We start from the raw sequence: 6,682 nt of genomic DNA on the forward strand, positions 1-6,682 counted from the left end.
GTGAGGAAATTATTTATATGCTGTCTTGTTACTTAATTTAGTATGTCTGTTTCATTCCATTTTTTACCTTTGACTACTGAAAAAAAATCTCTAGAGTTTCCATCTAAGCAAACAGCTTCAAGAGACTATATTATTGTGATAATATTGATCACACCTTCATTATAATGTCTAAAAAATTCTATTAATGAAAGGAAATATTATACTTACTAATAGTATAAACAAATATTTAAAGAATGTGAAAAGTCTTCTGAAATATTTATTTCTTTGTGTTCCTCTCTAATACAAAAATTTCACAATGCTTTTCACTGCACACACACACACACACACATAAATATATATGTATATATCCCAAATATAATGAATCTGGTTTTTAGCATGTTTCAGAATTTGCAAACAATTTATCTTTATTCAGTAAAATTAAATTGAATTTCTACTATGTACAAGGTACTGTGGAAATGGATATGATAGAAATAGAGCATACCACAGCAAGCTACCTGAGATCATTTTAAGTATGAAAGAGTAAAATTCTCAAATAAATGAATGAAATAATTGAAAACAACATATTGTAAGTGGCACAAAAGAGGTACAAGCAAAGTACTATTGAAGCTTAAAGGAAAGAGAGATCTTTTCCATCAGGGATTTCATGAAAAAGTCTTCATGGGAAATTTCTCAAGAGTTGAATATCCAAGATATACATATAACTAACAAATATATGTAATATGTTTTTATATACATAGATGCTTATATATATGCATATAAGATGAAAATAAAGATAAGATAAGATAAAATATATGTATATTCTTAAATGCATGTATAAATGTACACATTTAAATGGACAGATGTATAAATTATATATATATGTATCTATATATGAATACATGTACATACACATTTACCTACATTTACATATTCATATCTATCCAAAAACCATTCCCTGATTGATGTGGCCAGAATATAGGAGCAAACTATTCTCGAAAGAAGAATTGAAAACCATCACCAACTCCATTTAAGTATGCTCCAAATCACTAATAATAAGAGAAAAATCAATTCAAAGCAGCCCCATGTTTAAGCTGGAGCAAGGTTGGGGGGGGAAGTCAATAATGGAAGAGTTTGGTAAAATAGATATAGTAATACATTTTTGATGGAGTTGTGGATCAGTGCAAATATTTTGGAAAGCAATTTGAAACTTTGCAAATAAAATGACTAAAATGTCAATACTCTTTGACCAAGAGATTCCCCTATTCCAATGAAGTCATTGATAAAAACAAATCCTTAGACCTTCTATGGATTAAATGTTTATATCAGAACTTTTGTACCAATAAAGAGCTAGTTACAAAGTAGAAGCTAATTGACTGGAAATTACCTAAAAATTGTGACACAAATATAATGGAATATTACTATGGTATAAAACTTGAAGAATAGAATAGATACAGCAATAGAAAATTTATAGACTTGATGCAGAATGAAGTAAGCATAAAATATTATAAAGGTCATAATGAACATTGATTTCTATAATTTAATGAAAAGAACAACTAGAAATATCACATATTAATACTGCTAAATTATAAATAATAAAACATAAATATAAATGAGAAAAAAATTTCTCAAGAGATATGACTACTCCATTGTGTTCAATTATTTTTGACCCCATTTGGTGTTTTTTTGGGTAAAGATTTTGAAGTGGTTTACCATTTCTTTCTCTAATTCATTTTATAGATAAGGAATCTGAGGCAAGCAGGTTTAAATGACTTACCTCAGATCACATAGCTATTAAGCAAAGCTGAATTTGAACTCAGTTTCTCCTGACTCCAGACCCAGTAGTCTATCTGCTATATTATGTAGCTGTCCCATGATCAATGCTGTTATTACTCTCATTTTATAGATGAGAGAGATTGAGACAGAGATGTTAAATGACTTTTCCAGGGCTATAAAGTTAGTAATATTCTGAGACAGGATTTTTTTTCTTCTTCTTTTTAAATAAATAAATACATAAATAAATTTTTATTTATGTGCACATTTATGTTTTTTTTTTTTTAGGTTGTTGATAGGCAAATGGGGTTAAGTGTCTTGCCCAAGGCCACACAGCTAGGTAATTATTAAGTGTCTGAAGCCGGATTTCAACTCAGGTATTCCTGACTTCAGGCCTGGGGCTCTATCCACGGTGCCACCTAGCCATCCAAGAATAGTGCTCTATCTACTATTTCCCTTAGCATCTTTAAAGATGGCTGAAATCTTTTACAAATAGAGATAAGATGGGGGAATGACTTAATGATGTATGTATTTATAACATAAGTATGTATATTGATATGAATGCAAATATGCATATATATATATAGATAAACATATATATGTGGAGAAAGGGGAAAAGGGGGCATTATGCAGCTTTATTTAATCTTAACCATCTTGAAAGAATTGTTTGTCAAATTGGAATTTATGCCTTTTGTTTATACCTGGGAAATCAGAAAATACTACAAATCTGAGTTTGAGTTACTGTTTTGTTGATTGTTTAGATTTAGGAAAGGGATAGATAAAATGTTCTTTATGCAAGTTAAATTTAAAAGTTTTTCATGTCCCCCCCCCAGAGACATGGTTGTCAAACATTTACCAACCCCCTATTGAGTTTATGAAAAATTTTGTTTAGAATAATCTTGAGAAGGTTTTATACAAATATTATTATTTTTTTCATATTTTATATTTTATTTTATTTTTTAATTCTCATTTTGTACAAATGTTTTTTTTACATTAATAAAATATTCTTGTTTAAGAGTAAACAAAATACCCCTCCCCCCCAAATATAGACTTGCTTGGGTGATAAAGTAAAGGGGAGAGAAAAAAATTTAAAATAAAAAAAATAATAGTAATAATTGTATGTATGGCCAGGTGGCGCAATGGACGAAGCACCAGCCCTGGAGCCACGAGCATCTGAGCCTGCATCCAGCCCTGTAGACCCAACAATCACCCAGCCGTGTGATATGCAAGCCACCCGATCCCCACTGCCCTGCAAAAACCAAAAAGAAGGGGAAAAAAAGACCCAAAATAAAATAAAATAGTGATCATAGTAGGGGTGGATGGGTGGCAGACAGAGCATTGGCCCTTGAACCAAGAGCACACGGGTCCAAATCCGGCCCCAGATACCCAAAGATCACCCTGCTATGTGGCCCCAGGCAGGCCACCCAGCCCCATTTGCCCTGCACCCTCCCCCAAATAATAATAGTAAAAAATGTGCTTCAGTCTTTGTTCCAACATCAACAACTCTGTCATGGGTGGATCTCATTCTTTATGGTAAGTCCATCACAAAAGTTGCTTCCATATATTTCCAACATTGCCATTGCTGATCGCAACTCCCTCCTTTCTTATTTCTCCACTACCATGTACTATATTTTCTCTCTCCTTTCATTCTGACTCTGCTGTAGGGTCGCTGAGTGGTGCAGCAGACAGATCCCTGGTCCTGGGGCCAAGAAGCCCTGAGCCCCCATACCACCCCTTAGGCCCAGAATCCACCTGGCCCTATGGTCCTGGACAGGCCTTCCAATCCCAGCCGCTTGCAAGAAGTAACAAAGAAAATGTGTTATATCTGACCACTCTCCCTCTATGGTCCATACTGTCCTCCTTTATTCCCATCCCCACCCCTTCCCCCTGCTCTCCCTTCTTACTCCAGATGCCTATACCCCACTGAGTATATATGCTGTTTCCTCTCCTAGTCACCTCTGATGAGAGCAAAGGTTCCCTCATTCCCCCTTGACTCCCCTCTTCCATATCATTGCAATAGCTCATTGTATTAAAAAAAATTTATTATATGAAATATCTTGGCCTATTCCCCCTCTCCTTTTTCTTTCTCCCATTACATTTCCCTTTTTTTTTCTATTGACTCCATTTTTACACTATATTTTATCTTCGAATTCAGATTTTTCCTGTGCTTCAACTATAAAAGCTCCCTCTACCTGCTCTATTAACTGAGAAGGTTCATATGAGTTTTATCAGTGTCATTTTTCTATGCAGGAATACATGCAGTTCATCATCATTAAGTCCCTCATATTTCCCCCCCTCTCCTCCAATCTCCATGCTTCACCTGAGTCCTGTATCTGAAGATCAAACCTTCTGTTCAGCTCTGGCCATTCCAAAAGGAACCTTTGAAATTCCCCTGGTTCATTGAAAGGCCATCTTTTTCCCCTGGAAGAGCACATTCAGCCTTGCTGGGTAGATCATTCTTGGCTGCATTCTAAGCTCTTTTGCCTTCCAGTATATTATATTCCAAGCCCTACGAGCTTCCAATGTAGTTGCTGCTAAGTCCTGTGTGATCCTGACTGCAGCTCCATGATATTTGAACTGTGTCCTTCTGGCTGCTTGTAATATTTTCTCTTTGACTTGGGAGTTCTGCAACTTGGCTATAATATTCCTAGGGGTTGGTTTTTTGGGATCTCTTTCTCAGGGGGATCGGTGGATTCTCTCCATTTCTATTTTGCCCTCTGCTTCTAGAATATCAGGGCAATTCTCCTGTAGTAATTCTTTGAAAATGATGCCAAGGCTCTTTTCCTGATCATGATTTTCAGGTATTCCAATAATTTTTAAATTATCTTTCCTAAGTCTGTTTTCCCTATCAGTTGTTTTTTTCAAGGAGATATTTCACATTTTCTTCTAATTTTTCATTTTTTTGGTTTTGAAGTATTGATTCCTGATTTCTGGTAAATTCATCAATCTCCCTGAATTCTGTTCTTTGTCAGAAGGATTTGTTCTCCTCAGAGTGTTTTCTTATCTCTTTTTCCATCTGGCCAATTTTGCTTTTTAAAGCATTCTTCTCCTCAATAACTTTTTGAACTGTTTTATCCATTTGACCTAAGCTGGTTTTTAGCATGCTATTTTCTTCAGCATTTTTTTAGATTTCCTTGACTAAGTTGCTGACTTCCTTTTCATGTTTTTCTTGCATCTCTCTCCTTTCTTTTTTTTTTATTTTATTAAGAAACCAATGTTTATTTTCCATCCACATTTTTCCAACACTATTAGAGTATCTGTGTAAAACTTAGGACCACTCTGTGGTGGTTTCTACCCTGAGCAGTAGGAGCTGCAGACCAGTCCTCAGTAGCCAGCTGAGTACTCCAATCTTCAGTAGGGAACTGCTGAATGGGCATAGATGGCACCTGGACGCCCTCAGACCAATCAGCCACCTCTGGTTGAGCAGCAGTGAATTCTGGGGCAGGTGCAGTCCATTCACCCTGAAATTCCTCCTTTGTCACTGCCTTCTCAGCTGCAGCATGCTCTTCCTTTTCAAGAGATCCTCTGGATCAGAGATCCTCTGGATCTCTGTAGGAGGAAAGATCAGGCATGACCTCCCATGGGTGCTCACGGGAGATGGTACCACTCATCCGAAGGACTTTTTGGGCCAGCATCCAACACATCAGACCCACTGAGTGAGCTCCCTTGTTGTTACATGGAATGGCAATGTCCACATAGCGACGTGGGGAGTCTGTGTTGCACAGTGCAATGGTTGGAAGGTTAACATATGATGCTTCAGTCAAATGCTGATGATCTGCATGAGGATCAGTGACCACCAAGAGGCGAGGCTCCCTGAAAGCTGCCTGGATCTGGTTAGTGAAGGTGCCCGGGGTGAAGCGTCCAGCAATAGGTGTGGCGCCAGTGGCAGCAGCAAATTTCACAACAGCTCTCTGGCCAGTGTTCCTGGATGAGATGACACTAACATCAGCTGGGTTTTCAATGGCAACAATGGCATGGGCTGCCAGCAGAAGCTTTTCCCAAGTTCTCTTCAAATTAATGATATAGATGCCATCACTCTTCCTTTTGTAGATATATTGTTCCATCTGGAAATCCAAATTGGTGCCACCCAAATGGGTGCCTGTAGTGAGGAATTTGAGGACATCCTCCTCCTTCATCTGCAAGACATCCAGGGCTCTGGACATTGTGAAAGTTTCCCTTGAAAGTTACGATGGAAACCATGAACAGCGCCGCATGGACCCCTCTTCTGGGCAGCACGGAAAGGCATCTCTCTCCTTTCTTTTCCCAGTTTTTCTTCCAACTCCCTCATTTCATTTTCAAAGTCTTTTTTGAGCTCTATCATAGCCTGAGCCCAATTTCTGTTTTTCTTGGAGTCTTTGGATGCAGGAGCTTGTGCTTCCTCATCTTCAGACTGAGTATTTTGATCCTTCTTGGGCTCATTTGCAAAATATTTCTCAATAGTCTTCCTTTTGTTTCTTTGCTTGCTCATTTTCCAAGCCTAAGCCTGTTTTTGGGGGTGCTTCCTGAGCTTTTGGGACACTCCCACAAGGGTCTCAGTATGTGAGGCTCTGTCCTCCCTGCTGGTCTGTGAATGACTATAAGCGCTTCCCCTCTGCCACGGGGCTGAGGTGGGGGGGGTGCCTGCTGTTCTGTGGGGAGGCCTAGAATGGCATTAGGATCTGAATGTGGTCAGAACCCCAGAGTCCTGTTCCAGAGTCAGAGGACAGAGTTCTGTAGTCTCTCTTCACTCCCCTCCCTCAGCTCAATGGTCTCATGTCCTGGGGGCTCCTGGTTACCAGCTCCACCAGCTTCTGTTTCTGGATCTGGGCTGGGGAAAGACCAAGCTACTTGCTGTGTGCCCTGAGGGCTGGGCTCCATGTGCTCCTTCTGGCAGAGGTTCCTCGCTGTTCCCCCACTTTGTGCCCGGTGCTCCTCGGGGTGCAGCTGAGGAGAC

General features: G+C 38.7%; 1 pseudogene; it reads right to left on the minus strand.

The window, feature by feature from the left end:
• Positions 1-5,017: 5,017 nt before the first annotated feature.
• Positions 5,018-5,912, minus strand: LOC141520578 (small ribosomal subunit protein uS2 pseudogene; annotated as a pseudogene).
• Positions 5,913-6,682: the final 770 nt, after the last annotated feature.

Source organism: Macrotis lagotis, chromosome 1 (assembly GCF_037893015.1).
Source record: "Macrotis lagotis isolate mMagLag1 chromosome 1, bilby.v1.9.chrom.fasta, whole genome shotgun sequence".
In the NCBI taxonomy this organism is placed as follows: Eukaryota; Metazoa; Chordata; class Mammalia; order Peramelemorphia; family Peramelidae; genus Macrotis; species Macrotis lagotis.